Source organism: Thalassophryne amazonica, chromosome 13, assembly GCF_902500255.1.
Source record: "Thalassophryne amazonica chromosome 13, fThaAma1.1, whole genome shotgun sequence".
Taxonomy (NCBI): Eukaryota; Metazoa; Chordata; class Actinopteri; order Batrachoidiformes; family Batrachoididae; genus Thalassophryne; species Thalassophryne amazonica.
The window spans coordinates 58,589,385-58,606,683 of NC_047115.1; the positions used below are offsets into that span (position 1 = coordinate 58,589,385).

The window sequence follows — 17,299 nt, forward strand, 5'->3', positions numbered from 1 at the left end:
GTGGACCTATAATGTTGACACTGTCAGAGCAGACAAGACCTTGTACCTTGTGCCCACCGTGTTGTTCGATGCACTCTTGAGGGGGGGCTCGGACCCCAGGTTGGGAGCCAGAACTCCAGACGTTACAGCAGGTAATAACAACAATTCTGACATGCATTTTCTGCCAATACCATCAACACAAAATCAGATGAAGTCTGTTTTTATGGTACACTTTACCAAGATATTGCTTTGCGGTTAGCTAATTACTTCCCATGTAGAGTTTACACTGCCAATGTGTAACTGTTATTGCAGTATATATCAAATTCTAATCCAATTACATTTTTTACGCAAATCTGACTGGTTAGTCGTGTGAGATTTCAGACTATATAATATCGGGGTAACGGTGGCAAAATATTCAGCCGTTTCACATTTGGATGTATTACTCCGGTGTTCTGACGAGATGTCATTCCTGTCGAATGTCATTCCTGTCCTCCGCGCAACTGCACATGCGCAATATTGTCAGGATGCAGAACTGTCAGTTTATGCGACGAGACGCACAATTCGACAGAACACGAACTGCTAGCTGTTAGCGCTGTTAGCTGAGAGTGAGAGAATGTCGCGTACCAATGTTGCTGCCGAAATAGGTGAATTTAAGATACCATACAAAAGTATTGATGTGGATTCTGATACAGAATTACTGTTTCACATTCGATAGATTTGATGGATTTTTCACGTTTTTACTCCATGCCCTGACCTCTGGAGCAATGCTCATTTATTTAGTCTCATTTCATTTTTTATTTCCTTAACCCTTTATCACCTGTTGCTTCTGAACCACTTCAGAGTGCATCATTTACAGATGTAGAAATAGGGACAGAAATGGAAGAAAACAGTGGTACAGAACACTCAATAGGAGGAACCCAAATCACAGATAAACACTGAGAACCAGCCATTGACACAGGAGCACGTATTTGTAGTGATCACTTCATTGAAGGTGTGTTTTCTATCACCAAACCCCACCTCTCCATGTAATGTGCGGTTGTGTCAGGAAGAGCATCCAGTGTGTAAAAGTTGTGCCAATTCAACAAGCAAATCCACCTCAGGTTTGCTGTGGTGGCCCCTAGTGGAAGAACAAGGGAGAAGCCAAAGAGACTTACTTTTTAGTGAATAACCTGCACCATTCATGTGCACCAACACGTCCACTTTCAGCATACAGCTGGACCCAAATGCAGGCTAAAAAAATAAACATTAAAAATCATTATATCCCTGTAGGCTTCCAAGTTTGTGTACGTTTTCCATTGCTGTTGACCTGAATAAACCTGGATTCATGACCAGATATGTGTAACTTTCCTCCAATTCCCAATGAGATTGGTTCTTCAGGACATGGCTACATTCCTCTGTTGGAATTTTGCATTAATCAGATAGTGTTTCTGGTGAACATCTGCATCTAATGCCATCACGTATGTTGAAGCACTGGACGTAAGAAATATTTCTTAAGAAATTTCATTACAAAAACTGTTGACTGTGTTACCGTTCAAATGCTAACAACAATGGCGCACTTGACTTGGCCATTCTGTGGATGGCCAGTGTCATATGTATGATTGAGAATGTCCTCAGTGACAGAAATGTTTGTGCATCCTTCTCCTCCCTTGTCTAAGATGACAAACAGAAGCAGCTCACCAAAGAGAGAAATAGCCCTCTAGTTACAGTTAATCTCAAATCCACACCTCGTGTTTAACTCCCCACAAGCTCTCAGTCATTATGGTTTGTTTACAAGCTTGGCTCTACGCTTGCATCTTAAAATGACATCATCCAAACAGAAACCAGTTATTTTTCTATTCTGGTTTAAGAAAAGAAAAGAAAAAGACTTGGATAAAATAACCAAAATCTCAGTTGCTCTAGATATTATACACTGAAAATGCTGCCCACATTTGAAAGTAGCAGTTGTGGCCTAGTTAAAGTGCAGTTTGGGATATTTATGCTCGTATGACTTCACTGGAAAAAAAAGCAGCGTCAGAGATCTTCTGTTAAATCTACAAATCAAAATGAACACTTAATGGAATACAGTCGATCTGTTTTGTTTATACATTGTAACACTGTACGTGTGCATATGCGTTGGATGAACTTGTGCTCTTGTTTATCTCCCAGTGCGCCACATTCTTGCGTGGTTACTATGCAGCCCAGTCAGAACAACACGGACGCCACAGTAGCTGAATGGCCATTTTGGGTAAAAGCTCTCTGCAATAATAAACAGCTTCTGGCAATGAAAAGTTGTTTTCCAGCTGCAGATGTGTGCCAGAATACAGAATTAACTGCAATACCATTTACTGCTGTGGAAAAATATCAGCTGTCCAAACCCACATACCTTCAGAGGCTTTGAACAGCTTGTAATCCCTCAGCAGCTCAATGGCTCACAGGAACGAGCCAACTCTGGCTGCTGGCAAATGAATTACTGCACACTTACAGTATTACATTCATATAAACTAAAGTGTTCTCACTGTGTTGGAAATAGTTTCTCAAGGCACAGAAAAGTAATTGGGAGAGCCTTTCATCTTAACTTTGTCACAGCTGGCAATTATGTTAGCCAGGAGCCTAGAGTTATATTTACACAGGGGAGATAAGTCTTAGGGTGCACTCACGCTACGCAATCCGTGCCATACCCAAGCACATTTTACCCCCAAAACCCAGTTCATTTTGTGTAGTGTGAGAGCTCCATACCTGGGAATGTTATGCTTCACAGTGCCTGAGCCCACTTGAAGAGATGACTTTGGCGCAGTCCATTTGGACTCAGGCACAGTACACATGTACTGGACCATGGATCTTAATTCAAAAAGTAAGTCCCTTTGGCTGCTCCCCCAGCAAACCAGAGGTGGATCTGCATGTTGAACTGGTACAAGTTTTACACCGGATGCCCTTCCTGACACAACTCCACATTACATAGAAAAATGTGACAGGGGTGGGATTTGAACCAGGAACCTTCCACACTGAAACCAAGTGCACTAACCACTTGGCCACCATGCCTGCATGGACCTTAATTCAATTCAGATTATTTATAGACTGCCTAATCACAACATAACTCACCCCAGGTAAGGTCTACCCTTTCCCACCCCCTGACCAAGTATATTGACAAGAGTGGTAATGAAGACCTCCCTTGTGCATTATGATTATAGGAAGCAAACCTGACTCAGTGGGGTGACCATCTGCTTTTGCCACACTAACAATAACAAAATATTTGTTTGACTATATGTGGCCCAATGACAGACTGGCGTCCTGTCCAGGGTGCACCCCACCTCCCACCCTATGACTGCTGGGATTGGCTCCAGGCTCACTGTGACCCTTAACTGGAGTAAGCGGGTATAGAAAATGGATGGATGGATGGATGAATAAAACAAAACACAACAAGGAACTGTTAAACATGCAGACATAAATACTGCAGCAAAGCAATTACATACAAACAGAGCCCAGAGAGCATGACGACTGGTGGCTCAAAGGGTAACCAAGAGGTGAAGATCAGCATGCCAGTAAAATGGACTACAACTGGTGAGTCAGTATTTTCACCGCTCAAAATTTTTTTTGAACACATGATGATCCTTTACCCCATAGACACACACCAGATCTCAACCAGCTGTCACATAGACACCATACATCCCAGTCACAGGTGGATGGACAGACAGATGCCTCATAAATGCCTCCAACTGGCACAGACTCCTGACAAGCACCTGTGCCTCCTGCTGCTCTTCTGCTCATGTCTGGAATGAAGTAGAGGAATCTCCTGGACCTGGTGGCGACTTGTCACCTTCATTTTCCATCTTCATCCTCACTGATGTCCAATCTTCTTGGATGCAACAATGGTGCCAGTGTTCATTGAACAATTAGTACTAATTTTTAATAGTATGAGGACAGTTCAGTCCTCAATTCATTCAAGACCATTTGGGTTAAAAATGGCTCTGTGTGAGTACGCCCTTTGAAACACAAAACAGCTGCTGTGGATTTTTTTAATGTCGAATCAGGACCACTTCATGCTTATTATGAAGTGACTCCAGATATTTGGAATGATCTGAAGGGGGGATCATCTGAGCTTTACCCCCTGCCAGAGGATGGGGACAGAAACACTGTTGTTGTGGACTCCATCAGCCTCAAATGAAAGTAGACTGCAGAGTTAGAACATTTCTATCCTGGTGGTTCATTCATCCAAAAAAAAAAAAAAAAAAAGATCAGTTGGTAAATGTAAGGACAGCTTGTGCAACTGTCAAGGCTGAGTTGTGACTACGCCAGCCTCGGTGCATTAGCCTTGCACTGACATGTCATCATCATGGCCTCTGTGACCACTGTACTCGCTTTCTTGGAATCGCTGAGAACATGACTATTTTTCCTGGCAGTGAGCCATGTTCAACAGATCAGTCACGGAGTGTTTTGTAATTTAACAGAATAAACAGGATAAGATGGCCAGTAAACAGAGGAGAGAGGGCACCGCGTCACATCACCAAGGCAACATTTGTGCAGGTCACTGACACGTCTCCTGCAGTATGCTTTTTACTTTGTACAAAATACCGGACTGGAATAATCGTAACAGGGTTTCCACCTACATTAGTTTGCTTTGGAGTGTCATTTGGACTTTTGTGCTGCTGATTTTAACACCATATGATCTATATACTATTTCAGTCAGACAACTCATAGAAGAAGAATATTTATTTCAACAGCAGCATATAGTTTTGAGTTTGGCAGATAGGCTCTGATCATCATCACTCCCCACTGATAGCTGATTGAGATATGACAGAGTGATTATTTAACACACGATTTTGTTTTCTGTTTTTTGTTTTGTTTTGTTTTTTGGTGGATGCTGGGGTAGAGGTAGGGCAAAGCAACAGCAGTAATGTGACAACTAGCAGTGTTGACAGGCAGCGGGTGAGCTGAGTAATTATTGCATCTTAAATCGCCCTCCCAGTTTAGAGGGAGTGTTACAGAGGATCATGTAAACAATGTGTTTTAGTAGGAGATATGTGGTAATTATATGAATGAGGCATGTCAGTGTGGCACACAAGTGAAGATGTTTGACAGAACAAGTTCACTTCATATTTCTCCATGCTGTACACAGTTTGGCTCATACTATTTGACTCAGAAAGGTATGCTGTGATGATTACCTGTTAATTACTAGATTCCTGTTTGCAGCTGATCTCAGCAACAAAGATTCTGTATCAGGACACAGGAATTGAGCTCCGACTAATCTTGTTACACACATATTGACTTATTTGTTCCAAGTAGACTTAATTGCAATCATATGCAAACACCAGAGCAACCATGAGGTGGTTGAAAACGAAAATGCACTGTGTAGTCTTATACCAGATATTTTTCATTTCCTTGAATCCAGTTTGACCACTAATATTAAAACTGCTGAATCTTGCCTTTGTCCCTTCCTGTGTCCCTGCCTCATAATTATCCTGTTGTACTTGACGCTCTTAAAATATGGTACTAATTTCGACTTAACTTCAAATGTGTTTCTGCTTCTGCTCTTGGCCCTTTATGTAATAATCACCTCTTTCCTCCTTCCTTCTTAGACACTGCATTTCATCTTTGGGGTAAGAAGGGCATTAAATGTTCCCGTTTTATCTTTATAAGGATAATACCTTTCTTAAATTTGTCTTCCTTGTATGGCCTGCCCTCATCTCATTAATTTCATTTTTTTTTTTTTCAAATAAGACATTGTGTAGCTAGGCAGGGGTGGTGGCCAAGTGAACTTGGTTTCAGTGTGAAAGGTTCCTCGTTCAAACCTCACCCCTGCCACATTTCCCCATGTAATGTGAAGTTGCATCAGGAAGGGCATCCGAGGTAAAAACCATTGCCAATTCAATACACAGATCCACCTTGGATTTGCTGTGGAAACCCCAAGTGCAAACAAAGCAATAGTTGAAGTGACTTGCATTTTTTTTTTACCTTATGTATCTACTATTTTTTTTCTGAGTTCCCTACTCAGCCCATTAAATATCCTTGGGACGACCTCTTTGAACTTATGCCCAATAAGAAAGCTCTTATATCGTGGATATATAATCTTGTTCTTTCAATGGACAATCATCCAGTCAAGAAAATTATCTGTAATTGGGAACAAGTGCTGAGTCTGGAGTTTGGGGAAGGTCTCTGGGATAAGGTAGACAGAATTCATATGCCATTATCTTGTGCAGGACTCTCCCTAATTTAATTTAAAATAGTACACAATCAATCAATCAACATTTTTCTTATATAGCGCCAAATCACAACAAACAGTTGCCCCAAGGCGCTCCACATTGTAAGGCAAGGCCATACAATAATTATGAAAAACCCCAACGGTCAAAACGACCCCCTATGAGCAAGCACTTGGCCACAGTGGGAAGGAAAAACTCCCTTTTAACAGGAAGAAACCTCCAGCAGAACCAGGCTCAGGGAGGGGCAGTCTTCTGCTGAGACTGGTTGGGGCTGAGGGAAAGAACCAGGAAAAAGACATGCCGAGAAGGGGGGGCAGAGATCGATCACTAATGATTAAATGCAGAGTGATGCATACGGAGCAAAAAGAGAAAGAAACAGTGCATCATGGGAACCCCCCCACAGTCTACGTCTAAAGCAACATAACCAAGGGATGGTCCAGGGTCACCCGATCCAGCCCTAACTATAAGCCTTAGCGAAAAGGAAAGTTTTAAGCCTAATCTTAAAAGTAGAGAGGGTATCTGTCTCCCTGATCTGAATTGGGAGCTGGTTCCACAGGAGAGGAGCCTGAAAGCTGAAGGCTCTGCCTCCCATTCTACTCTTACAAACCCTAGGAACCACAAGTAAGCCCGCAGTCTGAGAGCGAAGCGCTCTAATGGGGTAATATGGTACTACGAGGTCCCTAAGATAAGATGGGACCTGATTATTCAAAACCTTATAAGTAAGAAGAAGAATTTTAAATTCTATTCTAGAATTAACAGGAAGCCAATGAAGAGAGGCCAACACGGGAGAGATATGCTCTCTCCTGCTAGTCCCCGTCAGTACTCTAGCTGCAGCATTCTGAACCAACTGAAGGCTTTTTAGGGAACTTTTAGGACAACCTGATAATAATGAATTACAATAGTCCAGCCTAGAGGAAATAAATGCATGAATTAGTTTTTCAGCATCACTCTGAGACAAGACCTTTCTGATTTTAGAGATATTGCGTAAATGCAAAAAGGCAGTCCTACATATTTGTTTAATATGCGCTTTGAATGACATATCCTGATCAAAAATGACTCCAAGATTTCTCACAGTATTACTAGAGATCAGGGAAATGCCATCCAGAGTAACGATCTGGTTAGACACCATGCTTCTAAGATTTGTGGGGCCAAGTACAATAACTTCAGTTTTATCTGAGTTTAAAAGCAGGAAATTAGAGGTCATCCATGTCTTTATGTCTGTAAGACAATCCTGCAGTTTAGCTAATTGGTGTGTATCCTCTGGCTTCATGGATAGATAAAGCTGGGTATCATCTGCGTAACAATGAAAATTTAAGCAATACCGTCTAATAATACTGCCCAAGGGAAGCATGTACAAAGTGAACAAAATTGGTCCTAGCACAGAACCTTGTGGAACTCCATAATTAACTTCAGTCTGTGAAGAAGATTCCCCATTTACATGAACAAACTGTAATCTATTAGACAAATATGATTCAAACCACCGCAGCGCAGTGCCCTTAATACCTATGACATGCTCTAATCTCTGTAATAAAATTTTATGGTCAACAGTATCAAAAGCAGCACTGAGGTCCAACAGAACAAGCACAGAGATAAGTCCACTGTCCGAAGCCATAAGAAGATCATTTGTAACCTTCACTAATGCTGTTTCTGTACTATGATGAATTCTAAAACCTGACTGAAACTCTTCAAATAGACCATTCCTCTGCAGGTGATCAGTTAGCTGTTTTACAACTACCCTCTCAAGAATCTTTGAGAGAAAAGGAAGGTTGGAGATTGGCCTATAATTAGCTAAGATAGCTGGGTCAAGTGATGGCTTTTTAAGTAATGGTTTAATTACTGCCACCTTAAAGGCCTGTGGTACATAACCAACTAACAAAGATAGATTGATCATATTTAAGATTGAAGCATTAAATAATGGTAGGACTTCCTTGAGCAGCCTGGCAGGAATGGGGTCTAATAAACATGTTGATGGTTTGGATGAAGTAACTAATGAAAATAACTCAGACAGAACAATCGGAGAGAAAGAGTCTAACCAAATACCGGCATCACTGAAAGCAGCCAAAGATAACGATACATCTTTGGGATGGTTATGAGTAATTTTTTCTCTAATAGTCAAAATTTTGTTAGCAAAGAAAGTCATGAAGTCATTACTAGTTAAAGTTAATGGAATACTCAGCTCAATAGAGCTCTGACTCTTTGTCAGCCTGGCTACAGTGCTGAAAAGAAACCTGGGGTTGTTCTTATTTTCTTCAATTAGTGATGAGTAGAAAGATGTCCTAGCTTTACGGAGGGCTTTTTTATAGAGCAACAAACTCTTTTTCCAGGCTAAGTGAAGATCTTCTAAATTAGTGAGACGCCATTTCCTCTCCAACTTACGGGTTATCTGCTTTAAGCTACGAGTTTGTGAGTTATACCACGGAGTCAGACACTTCTGATTTAAAGCTCTCTTTTTCAGAGGAGCTACAGCATCCAAAGTTGTCTTCAATGAGGATGTAAAACTATTGACGAGATACTCTAACTCCCTTACAGAGTTTAGGTAGCTACTCTGCTCTGTGTTGGTATATGACATTAGAGAACATAAAGAAGGAATCATATCCTTAAACCTAGTTACAGCGCTTTCTGAAAGACTTCTAGTGTAATGAAACTTATTCCCCACTGCAGGGTAGTCCAACAGGGTAAATGTAAATGTTATTAAAAAATGATCAGACAGAAGGGAGTTTTCAGGGAATACTGTTAAGTCTTCTATTTCCATACCATAAGTCAGAACAAGATCTAAAATATGATTAAAGTGGTGGGTGGACTCATTTCCTTTTTGAGCAAAGCCGATAGAGTCTAATAATAGATTAAATGCAGTGTTGAGGCTGTCATTCTCAGCATCTGTGTGGATGTTAAAATCTCCCACTATAATTATCTTATCTGAGCTAAGCACTAAGTCAGACAAAAGGTCTGAAAATTCACAGAGAAACTCACAGTAACGACCAGGTGGACGATAGATAATAACAAATAAAACTGTTTTTTGGGACTTCCAATTTGGATGGACAAGACTAAGAGACAAGCTTTCAAATGAATTAAAGCTCTGTCTAGGTTTTTGATTAATTAATAGGCTGGAATGGAAGATTGCTGCTAATCCTCCGCCCCGGCCCGTGCTACGAGCATTCTGACAGTTAGTGTGACTCGGGGGTGTTGACTCATTTAAACTAACATATTCATCCTGCTGTAACCAGGTTTCTGTTAGGCAGAATAAATCAATACGTTGATCAATTATTATATCATTTACCAACAGGGACTTAGAAGAGAGAGACCTAATGTTTAATAGACCACATTTAACTGTTTTAGTCTGTGGTGCAGTTGAAGGTGCTATATTATTTTTTCTTTTTGAATTTTTATGCTTAAATAGATTTTTGCTGGTTATTGGTGGTCTGGGAGCAGGCACCGTCTCTACGGAGATGGGGTAATGAGGGGATGGCAGGGGGAGAGAAGCTGCAGAGAGGTGTGTAAGACCACAGCTCTGCCTCCTGGTCCCAACGCTAGACAGTCACAGTTTGGAGGATCCAAAAAAATTGGCCAGATTTCTAGAAATGAGAGCTGCTCCCTCTAAAGTGGGATGGATGCCGGCTCTCCTAACAAGACCAGGTTTTCCCCAGAAGCTTTGCCAATTATCAATGAAGCCCACCTCATTTTTTGGACACCACTCAGACAGACAGCAATTCAAGGAGAACATGCGGCTAAACATGTCACTCCCGGTCTGATTGGGGAGGGGCCCAGAGAAAACAACAGAGTCCGACATTGTTTTTGCAAAGTTACACACCGATTTAATGTTAATTTTAGTGACCTCCGATTGGCGTAACCGAGTGTCATTACTGCCGACGTGAATTACAATCTTACCAAATTTACGCTTAGCCTTAGCCAGCAATTTCAAATGTCCTTCGATGTCGCCTGCTCTGGCCCCCGGAAGACAATTGACAATGGTTGTGTTGTGAAAGTGTAGGTACACGGACCCACAACAGGGGGCGCAATGAACGGACAATAGAGAAAGGTGAATAACAAGTTTTACTGTTGTGAACAGGGCACAACCAATACAACAATTAATACTTTGGAGTTGTAAGTCGAAATCTGCTGGTGTTGTGTGGGCAGGCTCGAAGGTAGGAGACGTCCGTCCCCGTCGAACCGGAACCACCCAGATTTCCTCTGCCACCGAAAACCAGGAGTACTGGAACCGCCAAGTCCCGAATTCCCAGGTGGCCACTGCCTTCGCTCGTCGGATCCGGTACTGCTGGCGGGAAAGAGCACAAACACACAGGTATGGGTGCGACAGCACCCAGTAGACGGAGAGGGGAGAAGCCGCCTCCACCTCTTGAAATAATGAAGCAGGAAGGTGAGTACTTATCCAAGCAAGGTGCTTTCTGTAATCAGCTGTCCTGAAATAGTTTAGCAAGGTTTATCAGAGTCCTCAAAATATATACTAGCAGAGTAGGTTACCTTAATCTCAAGGCGATATCTCGGCACTGAGGTGGAGACGCTGTCCTGCTGATATACTCCGTCCTGAGTGCAGTCAGCTGTGTCTAGTAATGGGTGACAGCTGTCAGCCTGACAGCCTTCGTCGGCGGCAGCGCCCTCTGGTGCCTGGAGCCCGCACTCCAGGCAGGGCGCCCTCTGGTGGTGGTGGGCCAGCAGTACCTCCTCTTCAGCGGCCCACACAACAGGTTGCTGGTGTCGCTAACTTCACATTTCTCAAAACAGAGTCGCCAATAACCAGAGTTTGATCCTCGGCGAGTGTATCGTCGAGTGGGGAAAAACGGTTAGAGATGTGAACGGGTTGACGGTGTACACGGGGCTTCTGTTTAGGGTTACGCTTCCTCCTCACAGTCACCCAGTCAGCCTGCTTTCCCGACTGCACGGGATCTGCCAGGGGGGAACTAACGGCGGCTAAGCTACCTTGGTCCGCACCGACTACAGGGGCCTGGCTAGCTGTAGAATTTTCCACGGTGCGGAGCCGAGCCTCCAATTCGCCCAGCCTGGCCTCCAAAGCTACGAATAAGCTGCACTTATTACAAGTACCGTTACTGCTAAAGGAGGCAGAGGAATAACTAAACATTTCACACTCAGAGCAGAAAAGTACGGGAGAGACAGGAGAAGCCGCCATGCTAAACCGGCTAAGAGCTAGTAGCTGCGCTAAGCTAGCGGATTCCCAAAAACACACAAAGTGAATAATGTGCAAATAATCCAGAGGTGATTCAGCAGAAGGAGTGCCCCAATCAAGGCACCAAACAGGCCATGAAGCAGCACAGGGAACGCACGACAACGGTGCTAAAATAAAATAAAAATTAAAAAAATTAAAAAATTAAAACAAAAGTGTTAGCAAGCTAGTTAGCTTGCCAACGCTAATGAAAGTTAGCTGATAAAAGTGCTCCGTCGCGATGTTTCGACCGTTAGAGGTCTTCCTTAGGCGTTGGAGCACAGTAAAAAAGTTAAAAAAAATAAAAAGGTAAAAAAGTAAAGTCTTGAAAAAGACTGTTAGTTCAAGTCCAAAGCAGCAGGTAGCAGTCTCTGTGTAAACAGTCCCAACAGAGAGCCAAAATTCTGATGCAATCTCACTCCGAAGACCCGTTACAATGGGCTAAGGAAAAGCAATCGTGGACTGTGGATGACTGGATGAAAGTCATATTCAGTGATGAATCTCGAATCTGCATTGGGCAAGGTGATGATGCTGGAACTTTTACACAGGCTGCATTTATCATAGTCCAAATAACCCAAAATTTATCCCAATGTTTCTAATCTTTGTGATAGATGTAACTCCTCTCCCTGTGATTTAAGTCGTATGTTTTTTTCTTTGCCCCAAACGTCAGCCATATTTGGTTTCATATTTTGATATTATCTCTAACATTCTTGGAATCAGGCTGGAGCCTTTTCTGCTGATCACTATTTTTGGAGTTCCTGGAGTCCCCACTGTGTCCTTTAGTAACTCGCAGGTGGATATAATTCCCTTTACCTTAATGCTAGCGTGACACAGAACATTATTATCCTGGAAAGCTCCACGTCCCTGCTTCCATTTCTTTATGGTTGAAAGATCTCATGGTTTAGACCCAGAGGGAGTGCTTAAGGGTTTCTAAATATTATTTAGAAAATTTATCTTTATTTTATTTATTGATTTTTTTTATTTTTGTATTATTATTTCATAAGGTATATAGTTTGTATATTGGGATTATACACTCAACAAAAATATAAACGCAACACTTTTGGTTTTGCTCCCATTTTGTATGAGATGAACTCAAAGATCTAAAACTTATTCCACATACACAATATCACCATTTCCCTCAAATATTGTTCACAAACCAGTCTAAATCTGTGATAGTGAGCACTTCTCCTTTGCTGAGATAATCCATCCCACCTCACAGGTGTGCCATACCAAGATGCTGATTAGACACCATGATTAGTGCACAGGTGTGCCTTAGACTGTCCACAATAAAAGGCCACTCTGAAAGGTGCAGTTTTGTTTTATTGGGGGGATACCAGTCAGTATCTGGTGTGACCACCATTTGCCTCATGCAGTGCAACACATCTCCTTCGCATAGAGTTGAAGAGAACACCTCTCCAACGTGCCAAACGCCAGCGAATGTGAGCATTTGCCCACTCAAGTCAGTTATGACGACGAACTGGAGTCAGGTCGAGACCCCGATGAGGACGACGAGCATGCAGATGAGCCTCCCTGAGACAGTTTCTGACAGTTTGTGCAGAAATTCTTTGGTTATGCAAACCGATTGTTTCAGCAGCTGTCCGAGTGGCTGGTCTCAGATGATCTTGGAGGTGAACATGCTGGATGTGGAGGTCCTGGGCTGGTGTGGTTACACGTGGTCTGCGGTTGTGAGGCTGGTTGGATGTACTGCCAAATTCTCTGAAACGCCTTTGGAGACGGCTTATGGTAGAGAAATAAACATTCAATACACGAGCAACAGCTCTGGTTGACATTCTGCTGTCAGCATGCCAATTGCACGCTCCCTCAAATCTTGCGACATCTGTGGCATTGTGCTGTGTGATAAAACTGCACCTTTCAGAGTGGCCTTTTATTGTGGGCAGTCTAAGGCACACCTGTGCACTAATCGTGGTGTCTAATCAGCATCTTGGTATGGCACACCTGTGAGGTGGGATGGATTATCTCAGCAAAGGAGAAGTGTTCACTATCACAGATTTAGACTGGTTTGTGAACAATATTTGAGGGAAATGGTGATACTGTGTATGTGGAAAAAGTTTTAGATCTTTGAGTTCATCTCATACAAAATGGGAGCAAAACCAAAAGTGTTGCGTTTATATTTTTGTTGAGTATATGTTCACAAATGTTCAGGTAGTAGCACATTACACTTTAACTGATTACACTTTAATTGTGCTTGCATGATGTGCTAGTGTTTTGTCTTTTGATGTAAAAAAAAAAAAATACATATAACTAAATGTAAAAAAAAAAACCACACACACACAATATGAGGCCAGGCTTCTGTTTGAGTTCCAAGCTATTTCCAAATAAGGCACCTCAGCTGAGTTCCCCAAGTAGCTCACACCTGGCTCTGTTCAGCACACAGTCCCCTCAAGCAGGCCCATCACTCTGCAAACATTGAGAAAAAATTTTTTTTCAGAGTTTGGTTGCACTCTCCCCAGCTTGTCCCAGCCCACACACAGCTCAAGAGGACACAGTGAAGGCCTGGAATAACCAGGTGTAACTCCAGGCAAACTTGGTATACTCAGACTAAACTCACCCTCAACTCTTGATAAATTCAGCAGAGTCATCAAGCAACTCTTAAGTAGCTAAGAAATTTGGTGAGACAGAGAAGCATTGAATATTGCAGTTCCCTTCTTTCAGGTTTACCGCTTAAACTCATCCGTAAACTTCACATGGTTCAGAACTCCACAGGCTGCATCATAACAAGAACCCTTTGTATATCACCCCCATCCTTTGGGAACTCCACTGACTGCCTTTCAAATGCAGTGTTGATTATAAGATTCTCCTTCTCACTCTTAAATCTTTCTATAACCTTACACCGTACGTCTGTGCTTTCCTTCATCCCTACACTCACGTTCATAAGATAAGATAAGCTTTATTGGTCCCACAGTGGGGAAAATCACTTGTTGGAGCAGCAAGATTCATACAGTAGTCAAGAAAAATGGTAAATGGACTGCATTTATATAGTGCTTTTCCATCTGCATCAGATGCTCAAAGCAATTTACAATAATGCCTCACATTCACCCTGATGGAAAAAAGAAAAATATGTACATTAAAGAAAGGTGATTAAAATATATTGCAATGTTTGCTGGTGGTGTATAATTACTAATGTGAACAGATTACGTGAAAAATAGAATATAAGTGAGTATAGGTATAAATATGGTAAAATTATTGCACAGGATAAATTGCACAGTTGTGCATGTACTAAAGCACAAAAGGTGGGGGTAGATGTAGTTTATAGTGCAAAATCAGTAGGTGGTTATGGTGCTAAAAACATTTCGAGGAATTATACAGTCTGACTGCAGTTGGAATAAATAACCTGCGGAAGCCTTCTGTTTTGCACCAAGGGTGCACCCAATCTATTACTGAAGGAGTTGCTTGAGGCTCCCACAGTCTCATGTAAGGGGTGAGAGGGGTTGTCCATAATTGATGTCAGCTTAGCTAACATCCTCATCTCACCCACCACCTCTATGGGGTCCAGAATGCATTCCAAGACAGAGCTAGCCCTTCTGACTAATCTGTTGAGTCCCTTCCTGTCCCTTTCAGAACTTTCACAGCAGCAGCAGACCACAGCATAAAGTATAGCTGATGCCACCACAGTGTCATAAAAGGTTTTCAGCAGTGTCCTGCATATGGCAAAGGACCTCATTCTCATCAGCAGGTGAAAATGACTTTGACTGTCTTGTACAGGACATCTGTGTTGTGTGTCCAGCCTAGTTTGTTGTTAAGGTGAACACCCAGGTATTTGTACTTCTCCACAATCTCTATGTCCAAGGCCTGGATGTTCACAGGCCTTTGTCTTGCTGGTGTTGATGCACAGGTGGTTCTGTTCACACCAGGCCACAAAGTTGGTGATGACCTTCCTGTACTCCAGATCGTTCACCTCAGATACACTTCCACCAATGGCTGTGTCATCCAATAACATCTGGAGATGACAACTGTTCGTGTTGTATCTTAAGTCTGATGTGTACAGCGTGAAGAGGAAAGGAGAGAGCACTGTACCCTGCAGGCCCCCGTGCTGCATACTACCACATCAGTCACACTGGCACAAAGGTCTCTTGGTGAGGTAGTAGATGGTCCATGCAGCGAGGTGACAGTCTACTCCAGCTCCTTCCAGATTTCTCTCTGAGAAGTGATGGCTGAATAGTGTTGAAGGCACTGGAGAAGTCAAAGAACATGACTCTCACAGTGCTCTCAGGGCTATCCAGATGACCTGTGCAGCAGGTAGATGACAGCGTCTTCCACACCGATGCCAGGTCGGTCCGCGAACTGCAGGGGGTCATACTCTTCAGTCTTCATCCTCCATGTACCTCACTACACCTCCTGCCTGTCTCTCAATGAAGGGGTCTAGCTTTTTGCTGTTCGCCCCCTTCTACGGAGCACTCTCCCACAACCCATCTGTGATATTGACTCTCGCTCCACATTCAAATCCCGTCTCAACACTCACCTTTTTGAATTTACACTTGTTTTTGCTTGTGTTTTTATTGTTTATAGTTTGTGTGTGTGTGTGTGTGTGTGTTGCAATATCTGTAAAGTGTATATGTACAGTAGTGTTCAGAATAATAGTAGTGCTGTGTGACTAAAAAGATTAATTGATGTTTTGAGTATATTTCTTATTGTTACATGGGAAACAAGGTACCAGTCGATTCAGTAGATTCTCACAAATCCAACAAGACCAAGCATTCATGATATGCACACTCTTAAGGCTATGAAATGGGGCTATTAGTAAAAAAAAGTAGAAAAGGGGGTGTTCAAAATAATAGTAGCATCTGCTGTTGATGCTACAAACTCAAAACTATTATGTTCAAACTGCTTTCTTAGCAATTCAGTGAATCACTAAACTAGTATTTAGTTGTATAACCACAGTTTTTCTTTATTTCTTCACATCTGCGAGGCATTAATTTTGTTGGTTTGGAACTAAGATTTTGCTCATTTACTAGTGTGCTTCGGGTCATTGTCTTGTTGAAACACTCATTTCAAGGCATGTCCTCTTCAGCATAAGGCAACATGACCTCTTCAAGTATTTTGACATATCCAAACTGATCCATGATACCTGGTATGCGATATATAGGCCCAACACCATAGTAGGAGAAACATGCCCATATCATGATGCTTGCAACACCATGCTTCACTGTCTTCACTGTGAACTGTGGCTTGAATTCAGAGTTTGGGGGTCGTCTCACAAACTGTCTGCGGCCCTTGGACCCAAAAACAATTTTACTCTCATCAGTCCAAAAAATATTCCTCCATTTCTCTTTAGGTCAGTTGATGTGTTCTTTGGCAAATTGTAACCTCTTCTGCACGTCTTTTATTTAACAGAGGGACTTTGCGGAGGATTCTTGCAAATAAATTAGCTTCACACAGGCGTCTTCTAAGTGTCACAGCACTTACAAGTAACTCCAGACTGTCTTTGATCATCCTGGAGCTGATCAGTGGGTGAGCCTTTGCCATTCTGGTTATTCTTCTATCCATTTTGATGGTTGTTTTCCGTTTTCTTCCATGCTTCTGTTTTTTTTGTCCATTTTAAAGCATTGGAGATCATTGTAGATGAACAGCCTATAATTTTTTGCACCTGCGTATAAGTTTTCCTCTCTCCAATCAACTTTTTAATCAACCTACGCTGTTCTTCTGAACAATGTCTTGAACATCCCATTTTCCTCAGGCTTTCAAAGAGAAAAGCATGTTCAACAGGTGCTGGCTTCATCCTTAAATAGGGGACACCTGATTCACACCTGTTTGTTCCACAAAATTAACGAACTCACTGACTGAATGCCACACTATTATTGTGAACACCCCCTTTTCTACTTTTTTTACTAATAGCCCAATTTCATAGCCTTAAGAGTGTGCATATCATGAATGCTTGGTCTTGGATTTGTGAGAATCTACTGAATCTACTAGTACCTTGTTTCCCATGTAACAATAAGAAATATACTCAAAA

The 17,299-nt window shown here is 42.2% G+C and overlaps 1 long non-coding RNA gene across 1 annotated transcript; it reads left to right on the plus strand.

The window, feature by feature from the left end:
* Window positions 1-3,213: 3,213 nt before the first annotated feature.
* Window positions 3,214-15,977, plus strand: LOC117523489. The gene is made up of 3 exons (XR_004564514.1): window positions 3,214-3,330; window positions 3,880-3,883; window positions 15,967-15,977. It is a non-coding gene; the product is annotated as an uncharacterized LOC117523489 (long non-coding RNA).
* Window positions 15,978-17,299: the final 1,322 nt, after the last annotated feature.